Source organism: Lissotriton helveticus, chromosome 2_1, assembly GCF_964261635.1.
Source record: "Lissotriton helveticus chromosome 2_1, aLisHel1.1, whole genome shotgun sequence".
Taxonomy (NCBI): domain Eukaryota; kingdom Metazoa; phylum Chordata; class Amphibia; order Caudata; family Salamandridae; genus Lissotriton; species Lissotriton helveticus.
In genome coordinates, this window is record NC_136059.1 from 752064097 (window position 1) to 752076981 (window position 12885).

The 12885-nt window shown below is 41.5% G+C and overlaps 1 protein-coding gene across 6 annotated transcripts in view; it reads left to right on the forward strand.

Annotated features, from left to right (window-relative positions):
- The window catches only part of LOC144819488 (myb-related transcription factor, partner of profilin-like), a 522799-nt gene that overhangs the window by 71017 nt on the left and 438897 nt on the right, over positions 1-12885 (forward strand). For 5 of the 6 annotated variants that reach the window (XR_013607400.1, XR_013607401.1, XR_013607399.1 and 2 more), the window contains exon 2: positions 6455-6570. The exons of the other annotated variant lie outside the window; for it this stretch is intronic. The gene's annotated coding sequence lies outside the window, so the exon portion shown is untranslated. The remainder of the gene's footprint in view (positions 1-6454; positions 6571-12885) is intronic. 6 annotated transcript variants of the gene reach the window in all.

Here is a 12885-nt window from a genome sequence, read left to right on the forward strand (position 1 = left end):
GAAGGCATGGCTTGGCAGTTCGGGCTGGACTGTTCCCATGAGGCAAAGGGTCAGACTGATTTGCATATGGCCATGTCTGAACTGGGGTGGCAGAGTGGGCTAAAGTACGGTGATGGATTAAACCCAAATCTGTTGACTGGGTGTGAGTGTTTGATTGGTTCAGATGCTCCGTCCATCACCACCCCCTTTTGTACTGCTTTGTTCGCCATACATTGGCAGGGTATGCTCAGACGTGAGTCCTTTGCTCACTTTGCCACTAGATTCAAGCAAGCTTGGCTGAAGACGGCTGTAATGCCAGAAACCGGTCCTAGGAAGCTTGTTTCTGGTCCAGGGAAGGCATGGCTTGGCAGTTCGGGCTGGACTGTTCCCATGAGGCACAGGGTCAGACTGATTTGCATATGGCCATGTCTGAACTGGGGTGGCAGAGTGGGCTAAAGATCGGTGATGGATTAAACCCAGATCTGTTGACTGGGTGTGAGTGTTTGATTGGATCAGATGCTCCGTCCATCACCACCCCCTTTTGTACTGCGTTGGTATATTGAGTCCGGGATATTTCTAAAGGGTCATGAAATGAGGTCCTATCTTGAAAAAAACCTACATTTAGCCTTGCACTAATCCACATACAGGTTGACGGGGTGAGGCGAACAGTGGAGCATATTATCAAGAAGGGCATTAAAATTATCGCCGCTTTAGCGGCAGGAAACTGCCGCTAAAGCGGTAATGGGCTTGATAATATACCTTTGTGAATTCCCATAGAAGCCCATGTTCTGGTGTGAACATGGGCTTCTATGGGAATTCTCAAGGACATCGCCGCTTTAGCAGCAGTTTCCTGCCGCTAAAGCGGCGATAATTTTAACGCCCTTCTTGATAATATGCCCCATTGTCCCCACACTGAAAATTTCATTTGTAGGTGAAAAAAGGTTTCGATTTGATTTTGAAGTGCCTTTGATGATAAAATATATAGAGACAGATAATTTCCTCCTAGAAGTATACATATATTTCAATCAATTTCAATGTGTCCAGTCAGAGAATATTTGTGCACAGAGACTACATCCTGAGTTACTAACAATTCTCTGGATTTATCAAAGTGCGTTCGTTCTAGAAATTCAATATACACAGTTGTACCCTATAGAAATGCTGGACTATCCTCCTTGACAGCGTTAGGGAGAAACCTGAGTACTTGTAAAGGGAATATTTTTCTCCAATGAACATGCGTCCATAAAATGTAGCAATGTGGGTGTCTTATGGGTCCACTTCACGAAGGCCCCATACTACTGAAAAAAGAGGGATGTAGTGCTTCCTCAATGTATCCAGAGAACTTAACCTGGCAATATTATTTTCTGGTAAATCTCTAGAGGTTCCTTATATTAAATCTTGCTGATTCTTTTTTTTTAATATACCCTTTTCTCTATGAGATTCAAATTGATAATGTAGAACGATGACGTCTCACCAAAGTGATGACCTTAAAAAGAGAAAGAAATCTCACCGGTCTTGCTTGTGTCTAATTTAGAGTGCCAATGATATTCATATACATGAGCATTTTACGATGACACACACTCAAAACACACACACACCCATATTACTCACATGCATACTCTTACACACTCACAAAGCATTCACAGATCACACACTCATACATACACACACTCACACACACCAACACACACACACTCACACCAGATACGCAAGGCGCACACATATGCCTAAGTACACAGAATACCACACACACCACACACATTTACACGAAATACGGACACGCTTGGTTCTTAGCAATTTAATCATGTATCTTTGCCAGTTGATCTGAAAGTTTTCACAATGTTGGGCTTTGAGTTTCTTTAAAGACTGCCCAAGCTGTCCATTAAATCGTGTTTGGAATGTACATAGAAAAGGCAGGGCGCATTTGCTGACTTCTCATAAAAAGTACACTTCAAAAAAGATTTTGATGCAGTAATGGATTCCGTGCTCATAGTGAAGCAGCAATGTTGATTCAATTCCAAGTTGAATGTTTAATGTTAAGAACTTGTGCTTGCTACTTTTTCAATAAAATAAAATTCTTATTACTCTCTTAAGTTTTACAGTTATCTTTAATCACTGGTGTTTCTGCACGATTTGGAACACAAAATGTAGATGTGTTTCCTCTTCTATGAATTCCTTTGAAATGTCTTTCCACGTGATAACGCAGGCACTCGTAATCCATCATACCAGAATTAAGAAGAAGCTATCTCATTGCAGATCCCTGTTGTAACATTAATGTGAAAATCTCTAAAAAGCTTCCTCACCTGAGACCTTTAAGTCTCAACAAAAAATTTCAATACCGTATGAATTTAGTGTTGGAGGCAATCCAAAATTATTTAGAACTTTCATAGGCATCCTCTCTGCTATCAACTGTTAACACTCACCAATCTCTATCCTGCAACAATATTGCACTATCTCTCTGTTACATACTATTGCCTTTGAACGAAGTTAGCCGCACTTTGATCAACCAGTACGAACTTTATTAATGGACTTTCCTGTCCTGGTGAGGACACTTTAAGCTGGTGGAGAGGAAATAAAGCAGGTGGAGTGCACATCCCCTGAAGAATGTTGTCAGCATGGATGAATGATGCTAGTTGGCTGTCCTCAATGACGTTCTTCTTTCCTGATTTCCACGTATACAATAGGACACCCTGAAACTATCTTGTAGGTTACTGAAGAAGTTTCCATAATCATCACTGAGTTTAAACTTTACACCATAAAAGCACCATACCTCTCTTGGCTTGGTAGCGTGTACAACAATTACTCCTAGCACTACAATCGTTAGCAAGTATAAATCAGTTCGATTTAGTACAGAAGAGAGATGATATGACATACATTAGATTGTCTAAGTAATCGCTAATCTTTGTGCTGAAATTTTTTAAAAAAATCTCCAAAAATATTGTGCATAAATGAAAGACAGAAAATAGCTATGATTTTGTCCCTAAACATTGCAAAGGTAAGTTTGTGTGTGTCTTTATATCATGAGTCCAGATATGTGTGTACAATGACAGCAATGTTTAAATACAGGTGTTACTTTTTCCATATCCATATTAATTGTATAAAGGACCCCTATGAGTTCGTGGAACTGTGGAGCATCTTCCAGTTTCGAAAGGCATTGTATGTGACCATTCATTTCTTGGGTTGCTTTTGGCACATTGATAATGCTTTAGACGGTCGAATTATATAATAGTAATAAAGGAGTGTCACCACACAATTCCGTTCCAAAAAGAGGCTTGTAAATTTATTTATTTAAACATTTTATAAAGCGCATAGCTGCCCCAGTGTTGGGGCGTCCCAGTGCTAACTGAGCCATGGCTGAAACACATCAAAGGAAAGAGAAGAGCCTAAGCTGGAAAGAGCCAGGTCTTTAACGCCTTACGAAAGACCATGTGGTTCTGGAGTCCTCTGATGGAGGTAGGAAGAGAGTTCCAGAGGCGCGCTACCTGAACTTTAAATGATCGACCTCCCGCTCTGGCTCTGAAAAAGCGGGGAGTACAGAACAAGCCCGCATTAGCCGAACGCATAGGGCGATTCGGTACATATTGGACCAGCAGATCCGCCAAAATCTGTGGTCCTTGGCAGGTCAATATTTTATGGGCCACACACAGAGACTTAAACTTAATTCTTTTTGCTATCGGTAGCCAGTGCAATTTAAGCAGAAGATGCGAGACTGAGCAAGATCTGGGTAAAGCTAACAGGGCGCGAGCTGCTGCCTTCTGAATTCTCTGCAGATGAGCAATACAGGACTTGTTGGCGCCTAAATATAGGGAATTCCCATAGTCCAGCCTTGACACAATTGTAGCCTGCAGGATGGTTTGGCAAACTTTTGGTGCAAAATAGCCCAGTAGGGCCCTCAACCCTCTTAAAAGACCAAATCAGGATCCAGCCAGGGCCTTGGATTGCACCTTAAATGAAAGTTCGCTATCGATCCTAAAGCCCAAATTTTGTACTGCCTTCTTTGGCTGGGGTGCGGGTTTAAGTTTGACAGGCCACCACTGTTCTGACCAGAGGGAGCTGTCTCTCCCTAGCACTAGGATTTCTGACTTGGCAGCATTCAGCTGTAAACAATTAGCTGCCATCCAGTCAGAGATGGCTACCAAGTCCTCTTTGAGTTTGATGAGATTATCTTGGCAGTTCCTCGAAAAGGTAATAACTATCTGGGTGTCATCGGCGTATGAGACCAATGACAACCCTATGCTTTTTGCCAGCAGGGCTAGGGGCTGCACATAGATGTTAAAAAGTGCAGGGCTCAGTATAGAGCCCTGAGGAACCCCATGCTTAATAGCATGTGTTTGAGAATGGAACGGTAGCGCCACCACTTGAAAGGTTCTATCTTGTAGGAAGGATTTAAACCAGCCTAGAAGGATCTCATGGGAAACCGTGTTGAACGCGGTACTTAAATCCAAAAGAATTAAGGCTGCAGAGTTCCCAACATCTAGGCTACACCGGATGTTCTCAGTCACAGCTAACAACGCCGATTCGGTGCTGTGACGGGGGCGAAAGCTATTTTGAGAGGGGTCAAGAGTTTTAGTGTGCTCGACAAATTCTGCCAGTACTGAGTTCACATATGCCTCAGTAACCTTAGCCAGAAAAGGAAGCTGGGAAATTGGGCGAAAGTTACTCGGGTCCGATGACTACAGAGAAGGCTTTTTTAAAAGCAGAATAACTTTTGCGTGCTTCCAGGAAGCCGGCAGTCATGTCGACGACAGTGATAGATTCACCATATCCCTGCTTACGGAGGAAACAGAGTTCAGAACTTGCCGAAGCTGATCGGGTCTCAGAGGGTCAGCTGGAGAACCTGATTTGATTTTAGAGCATAGAGATTCAATTCCAGATAGGGGAAGTGGGGGAAAAGAGCACAACGTTGGTTTAACAGGATTAGGCCTAGCAATCGGCGAGGGCATTAGAGAGATATTCGAGGAGGCTTCAGGGGGGCAGACCGTATGCAGGTTGTCATAAATGGTCTGTACTTTGCACACAAAAACATCTGCAAGTGCCTCACATTGAGTCTTTGAAAATCAAGGAGAGGGGCTCATACGATCCAAGAAGGGTCAGAGCACCAATAACAGTAACAGTAAGAATATTTTACCCTCTGGAGTACAGGATGAATCAATTACTTATTCCAAACACTCATCATTCATACTCTGAAACAACTCCAAAAATGTATTCTATGTGGGAGACAGCCATGACAACGCGGGCATTACACCGCGCTGCCATTAAGACGCTGCCATCACAACGCAAGTCGTTACAACGACTTACGATGGATGGCTATAGATACTAAGGAATAGTAGATTTACTATTCCAACACCTTCCCTACTTTTGCGTAGGCTGCAGTTGGAATAGTAAATCATACTATTCCAAAATCCAGCGCCTACAGCGCAAGTCGTTGTAACGACTTGCGTTGTAATGGATGCGTCGTAATGGCAGCGCGGTGTAAAAGCCCGCGTTGTCATGACGTACATCCATTCTATGTAGATGGTACAAAAATGTATTTCTTAAAGAATCAAATTTGATAAAAACATAAATTCATTTTAAAACAAAAATTACATATTAAAAAGACATCAAACAATGTCTGCACATAATAGAATATGATAAATTACTAAAATACGATGTTGGGCGGAAGGAAAAGCTATTACCAGGCAATAACCATATGCCTTTTACAAGTTAACCTGTAACTGACTAATGACATAACAGGTAACACCAATTTGTTGCTATGTTAATTGTCCTGTCCCAAATTCAATTTGTGTTAGAGTCAACGCGTTTCGGCGGGGCTAAATGTTTACGCCCACCATCTTCAGGACAGATCATAAGTTCCTTCCACTCTCTCTAACAAAAAATATATATACTCTAATTATTTACCTGTACATAACCAAAGACTATATTTTTACTATTTTCTCAAACACCATTTAAAATATTTAAAAAATCATTTGTCAAATCCATCCTATATTACAATCAGATTATATCCCTCGAGAAGCATATGACATACAATCCATTTATTGAAAGTGTAACTGATTAGAGTCAGCATTTGTATAACGCCGGGGGTCTGATAAATAACATGACGGTGGGACTCAAAAATTACGGGTTTTGCAAATACTCGTAAATAAAGCTAATAATGGCTGAACCTTTTTTAACGAGAATCTGGCCGGCCATATGCACACTTGGTATGAGGTATATCGGTAAGGGGTAATGTGGCCCATACGAATAATGTGTAAATACAATGGGCCATACATATGCTCATAAGTAGAGGAAATAATGGCTGTATTCTTTTTAGATAAGCATTGGGCGGCCCGTGTGCACAATAAACAGGAGTAATTTTAATAGGTGGGAATCCAGGCATATATATATAGAATTAAAACGCTAGAAAAGTATGTACAATATTGATCTTTATATGAGAGATTTGCTTGGGTGTACTAATTATGCATTATCTTTCTGTTTCCAGCCCTGTGGTTATCAATTTAACAAAACTATTGTGAAGAGGACACAGTGCGAGAAGTCCAGGTTTTAGCCAATAAAATACCTCCAAGCAAATGAATCTCGCTAACAACCTTATATAGGGTAAGCATATCTAACTGAATTATGGTGGGAAATAGAGGGCAGTCAGGATTTATACATCGCACACAGCCACAGCAGACAATCTTGATTAATGTTTGAGAAAATAGTAAAAATATAGTCTTTGGGTATGTACAGGTAATTAATTAGAGTATATATATTTTTTGTTAGAGAACGAACATTGAAGACAGAGTGGAAGGAACTTATGATCTGTCCTGAAGATGGTGGGAGCAAACATTTAGACTCACCGAAACGCGTCAACGTTAACACAAATTGTTAAATCTGGGACAGGACAATTAACATAGCAACAAATTAGTGTTACATGTTATGTCATTAGTCAGTTACAGGTTAACTTGTAAAAGGCATATGGTTATTGCCTGGTAATAGCTTTTCCTTCCGTCCAACATCGTGTTTTAGTAATTTATCATTTTCTATTATGTGCAGACATTGTTTGATGTCTTTTTAGTTTGTAATTTTTGTTTTAAAATGAATTTATGTTTTTATCAAATTTGATTCTTTAAGAAATACATTTTTGTACAATCTACATAGAATACATTTTTGGAGTTGTTCCAGAGTATGAATGACAAGTGTTTGGAATAAGTAATTGATTCATCCTGTAGTCCAGAGGGTAAAATATTCTTACCCTCACATTGAGTGCCAGAGGAGTTGAAGAATCAACTTTTTCGTTGGCATGTTGCATATTTTTAAGCAAGGAAAAGATCATTTTAGGAGGGTTATTAATTTCCAAAATGTTGGTAGCAATATGGCCCCCTCTTGCTTTCTGGATCAGTCTATGATAGGCTTTAATCGATTTCCGATAAATGATTTTAGCTTCAGTATCATAGTTACGCCTCCTTGATCGTTCCGGTTGTTTGCAACCTTTTTTTGCTTCCACCAAAGATTTTTTAAACCAAGGATTAGGAGGTCTCAGTTTTTTCCTCATACAACATTTCACAGGAATACAGATGTCTACGGCCTGCGTCAGCCACTCCTGAAAAAGAGAGTCCGCTGCCTCAATATTAGAGGGGAGCACAGGTATAGATTTTACCAACAGGTTGGAGAATTGACTAGCGTCCCATTTGTGCCAAGGGTGCTTCATCACCGACGATGGCAGCTGGGTTACAGATTTCCCAGGCAATTGAAACGAAAATGTTAAGGAGAACATATTAATGAAAATTAGTTTGGAGCAGCCCAATAATGAATAAGTGGACATTTCTACCCCTGACAGAACAAATAATTTTAATTTGGTCTTCAGCAGGATCCTTGAAGGATCAAAATGCTAGACAAGTTGACTACTGGATATTTCAATTGAAGTGAAGGATGTCAAGGGTTGGGTTGGTTTGGGTTGGAAAGGAGCAGGGAATCGATCTATGCCTTTGACTTTTCCACCCTGATGAAGACACCAATCTTTAATACTATATCCCCATTTACCAATTATCACAATTGGTGTAACGATTGTATTTACAATAGTTCTTTGTTTGTTTGACTGTTAGTTTGTAGTTTATTTATCATCTGTGTGACACATTAACACTGCAAAGCCACTTCAATTTGTTCTGTAGCATTAGGGTATCTATATTTTTGCAATACAATTGTGTGGCTTGCATCATATTGATTTTCCTTACGTATTGCTTGGCCTCATCCCGTTACTGTATTGTTTTCATGCCTTGTACATACATGAACTTCTGCAAGGGCTGCAGAATCCCCCAGTGCGATATCTATTTGTAGAATCTTGCAAAAATACTCCTTTAGGAATGTTTGCTATTTTGAGCATCTAAATGGACCCTGTCCCACACCTATTGTATAGTTGCACAAGCGGCAATGGTTTCATCACAGACAATCCATATAGTGTATGTGCAATAACATTCCAAATAAAAGCAATGTTAATGAATGAAGAACTTAAAACAGGAAAAAAAAGGAAAATGTGCTATTAGGATCAATGGTTATAAAAAAATAATTGCCTCCTGTTGGACTTGACCCTTTATGCAGGGGTATCCCCAAATATTTGCCTTCTTCCTCCTGTTTTTCTGACCCTCTTTTTATTGGCTTTACGACTCTGGGCACTTTACCACTGCTAATCAGTCCTAAAGTGCATGTGCTCTCTCTTTTAAACATGGTATGATTGATTTACACCTGGTTGGCATATTTAATTTACTTGTAAGTCCCTTGTACATTGGTATCCCATATTCCAGGGCTTATAAATTAAATGCTACTAGTGGGCTAGCAGCGCTGTTTGCACCACCTACAGAAGTAGCCTTTCATACCTGTCTCAGGCATGCCACTGCAGGGTATGCCACATTGACTTCGCATTTAAAACTACTTGTCAAGCCTTAAACTTACTTTTTACTGCATATAGCTCACCCCTAAGGTAGGCTCTAGGTAGCCCTATAGGGAGGGTGCTGTGTAAGTAAAAGTTTGGACATGTGCCTTTATTGTGTGACATGTCTTGGTAGTGACAAACACTCTAATTTGTTTCTCCCTAGAGTGAGGCCTACTTCTCTCATAGGCTAGAATTGGGAATTCCAATATATGTGTTTAACTGGTAATTCCTTTACAGAAAGCAGTAAGGTTGCCATGTTTGGTTTGTTTGAAATAGTATTGATAAATCCTGCTGACTGGTGTAGTTTGGATTTTTTATTACTATTTTAGAAATGCCACTTTTAGATACGTTGTGTTCACGATGTTCAAGCGCTGCTTGCACGCATTTATCTGGTAGTTTCAGCAAAGATAAAAAAGTCTACGGGAAGGAGTGCATTCGCCACTTATACACTCACTTTTAGAAAGTGGGCATTTCTCGCTGCTTTTGACTCTTTGGGCCTCATTTACTTATTTTTGGCATAGGACAGCACTGCAAGCCTTCCCACTGCACTGCCCTACCTCTAAAGAAAAGGGCATAAATGTGCGTTATCTATGAGATATGGTGCATTCCTGTACTCTTCTACTCCGCTTCTGCACAAAGGGCTGCTTAGCGTTAATGCCGGTACCCTTGCACCATGGAGCAAAGGTGCCTGCATTGAAACCAGCTTGTTTTCATACAGAAAGGAACTCCTTCCTGCACAAAAGCAACAGGTACACTACCCCTGGAGAGGTGTAGGCTTTTGATGCATTACCAGGTATACAACATGTTGTAAATCTGCAAATGTGTCAAATGGCATGGGTGTTATTTGGGACCACCCACCGTAATACCCATGGCACAACTCTCTATTGCAGTGTGGGGCAATGCAGCAACTTGCACTGCATTGCCACACACCATATCTACAAAGTCATGAAAAGCTACACAGGGTGGCTTTACGTAGCCATGTAGATATGGCTTTTCATTAAAAGTGACATTCTAGTGGCACACAGGGCTTGTAAATGAGCCCCTTGGAGCTTTGCAGGATGACTCCAAACCATGTCTGGGCTTAGTTGACAGCTACACTTTGTGAATACTTTCCAGACAGCCATCACACAGAAAGGGTTGGGTGTGGCAGGGTTACTTCTGCATACTGATGGTCTTCATGGCCTAGGAGAGTGGGAAGTAGGACACACTTATCTTTGTATAGGCTGTCTCCTGCCCTCACATAAAGGGCTAATTTACCCCCTACTGATGTCTGGAGCCAGGGCTGGGGTTGAAAGGGAGTGTTGTTCACTTCTGAGGTCTCTTTTGAAGTCACCTCTCCATCAAAGACATTTGGAGTATAAGTACATGTGCTCTGACCCCATAATTTTAGATACTGTGCTGTTGTGCTGTGCTACTGAACCAGTGCACTCCTAAACTTGAGAAGAACTCTGCAGGAGTAAACACTGCTGTGCTGTACGCTTGCCAATTTGCCTGAACTGACTGTTCTCTAAGTGACTGCTTCCCTGCTTTGCTGAGCTGCCCTGCTGCCTGCTGATCCTTCCCGGCTAGGACCAGATGCTAACACTGGAACCTAAAGTACAGTGGAATGGCTTGTTGGCTTGCCCCTGTTCTCGCCATCTCAGCCCCATCAAAATTTGCCTTGCAGCACCCGTGCCGTGGGACTCTGTAACTGGTGAGTCCGTCAACAGTGTGCTGGTTAAAGAGGCATGCTTGCTTCTCCTTTTCTCTTCAGTAATAGTGCATGTGGAGTGCTTTATTTTCATCCCTAAGCTGAGAGAAATGCTTAAACCAGTATGTAGTGAAGCCGTGCTACTTGGCCATGACTCTCTGGGCTCAGAATGAGGTGAGTGCTGTTTGATACTGTTTGTCCTCTGCAGTCGGCGAGTGTCAAGCGATTCTGATTTCCTCAAATAAGGCAGCTTGTGTTGTTTCCAGCCCAGTCAGGGAATCCTCAACGTGCAACCGTTGGCAGTTTTAAGTGATGTGCTGGGCTGAGGCACGCGCTCCTTGCAAGCCTCGTTGCCATCTCAAAGAAACCCCCATATGAGGCCACCTTCTGTTAGAAAGCCGCTGTGCTAATCCGAAGCTGCATTGCTGAGGCAGTACGAGGCCGGGAGAGGTCTCCCATGCACTCTCTTTGAAGAGTGGGCTGAAAAAGCTGACCTGCATGCTCATGGGTAGTTGGTTACAAGAGTCTGTCAAGGTAGTGTGTTTTGGGGCAGCTGCTGTTAATCATATAGCATGCGGGGGACCCAGTGAAGTCTTCCCACTGAAGGCTACAGAGTGTGCCCCTACCCCTTGTGGACCTACCTGGGGCTGCACATTATTTGTGGCGACAATTTTGGGGAGCCCTCAATGGAGGGCCCCCGAATCTGAAACTTGTCAGAGTTAGAAATACTTGGATTACCATATCACTTAAAGTAGGGGAGCATGTGCTCCTGCAGCCCGCGCCTTATTTGTAAACTGTCTTGTTCCAGGAGGCTCCCAGATCTACCATAACCTTACGAATAGGAGCGCACGTGCGCTGGGCCTATTTCTTTATCGTTATATATTTTTTTCATGTGGTAGCCTCCAAATAGTTCTGTATTACCAGTTAAGTGTTTATGGTTGGATGGTGACATATGAGGATTCATGTGTTTTATTTATTACCTGCTGCATTTTATGCCCTCAGTGTTCACTGTGGTATGTCATTGTATGCATTGCATTGTTCAGGATAAACAGTACTCTATAATGTGACTGCATATTATGCACAGTAATAGTGTTTTTCATAATGCTTGTAACATATAAGATTTTCACTTATTGCACTCATTGTGAATCTTCACAATTTCCTAGTTTGCAAATCAATTAATGGTTCATGCAGTTTTGGTATATGCTATTTGCGCAACGTATACTATATTTTTATATAATCTTGTGTGGAGTCTGTTTTGTGGTGAATTAATTGTGTTGTTGGTGTGAGTGTGTTGCACAAACGCTTTACACATTGCCTCTGATAATAAGTCTGACTGCTCTGCGCCAAGCTAGCGGAGGGTGAGCACATGTTATCTTTGGTGTGTAACTTACTTGTCCTGACTAGAGAGGTGGGTTCTGCCTGGCTTAGAAGAAAGCCCTAGCCAACCAGAAACCACATTTCTAATACCCCCTACCCCCAAGACCCGAGGAAAAAATAGGAAAAATGAAAACATTTAAAGGTGCATTCCATACAGTTTATTGGGACACGAAGAGGAATTCTGCAGGGCATGATTGTTGTGAGAATGAGAAAACACTATGTAATTCAGAATTGGGCTGTGAGTTAGGGAACCATGCTACACCGTGGACTGTATGATGGACTGGCAAGTGGAGGGAGTGACTGAATAAACTCAAATGTGCCACAGAGAGCTTCTCACGTAACTTCAGCACCATGCTTTAACACACTGACTGTAGACTTCTGCTCATAGAACCGCCCAGCAGTAACCGCGTTTAATTGCACAGACTAACTGCTAAATATTGCAATTAAACATGATATCTATATTGCATTTACACGCCAACGAAGCAGACACATAACACGTTTTGCGGCATGATATTCAAATGTAACTATCATCTTTATAAAAAAAAAAACAGTTGCCAAATATTTAACCAGATACTTAATTGCACATCTAGAAGAGTAAACGACTTTTCACATGATTATTTGGTGACAATCACTTTTTATAGGAAAATGTTCCCACTTCAAAGATGGCAACTGTGTGTCTCTACTGGCAGCCAGTAGTTGATAGTGGTGATCTATCTACTGCTTCCATTATGTATCTTTTATGTTTGATTTGGACTGGTTTTGAAAGGCTTGTGTGGGTTGTGTTGTCTTCCAAATGTAGATGATGTTCTTTTGTACTGGACATTTCCTCAAGTGTGAGGCGGTGCTTTACAACAAACACCATGACACTATGATGCTGATGAAATAGACTTCCCCCATTTGTAAGAATGCTCACCAGGAGGAATACAAGCTGACAATA